The 633-nt window shown below is 30.3% G+C and overlaps 1 protein-coding gene across 1 annotated transcript in view; it reads left to right on the plus strand.

Annotated features, from left to right (window-relative positions):
• The window catches only part of LOC108749291 (uncharacterized protein DDB_G0284459-like), a 7,811-nt gene that overhangs the window by 3,645 nt on the left and 3,533 nt on the right, over positions 1–633 (plus strand). The window lies entirely within an intron of this gene.

Below are 633 nucleotides of genomic sequence, written 5' to 3' on the forward strand. Positions count from 1 at the left end.
CAATGGCGATATGGCATTATATCGGAAAACAACAAGCTGTTTGCTTTCCTTGATACAATCGAGCTAACGTGTAATTGCCAAAGAAAGCACGAAAAGATAAGATAAATTGCATATAGGAAGTTGCCTGACGTAACATTTTGGAGTAGCTCGGAGATGACTAAGCGCATAATAGCGCTCGAAATATTAGGTTAAGTAAAAAGTCATCGCGTTTTCTTAAAAGACATCTGTGTCAGTAAAAACCGCAATTACTTTCTTACCAACAATATAAATATATCTTGATGGAATAAAGTTTCAGCTTTAAAAATCTCTTTTTTATTATAAATTATACGATAATTTTTAATGGAGTTATGAGCAATTAAAGTCAAAATAATTCTTTTATTTAATCCGCGATAATTCAGTAATCAAAAGTCGTAGGAATATTAAAAAAAAACGATTTTGTAGGGAAAGTATCAAGCTTTCACGATAGGTAATCGAAAATTTTCTCAAATTCGTTTTGGACACGTTACAAATCCACAAAGTGAGAAGAAAATTTTTCGTCTTTTTCAGCTCGTAGTTTTTGGTATGTAAAAATTATCAAACTCATATAAACTTAAAAAATGTGATAAGCTTTTAAAAGTAGAGATTTCAAGCTTT

The sequence above is a fragment of the Trachymyrmex septentrionalis genome, unplaced genomic scaffold, assembly GCF_001594115.1.
Source record: "Trachymyrmex septentrionalis isolate Tsep2-gDNA-1 unplaced genomic scaffold, Tsep1.0 scaffold29, whole genome shotgun sequence".
In the NCBI taxonomy this organism is placed as follows: domain Eukaryota; kingdom Metazoa; phylum Arthropoda; class Insecta; order Hymenoptera; family Formicidae; genus Trachymyrmex; species Trachymyrmex septentrionalis.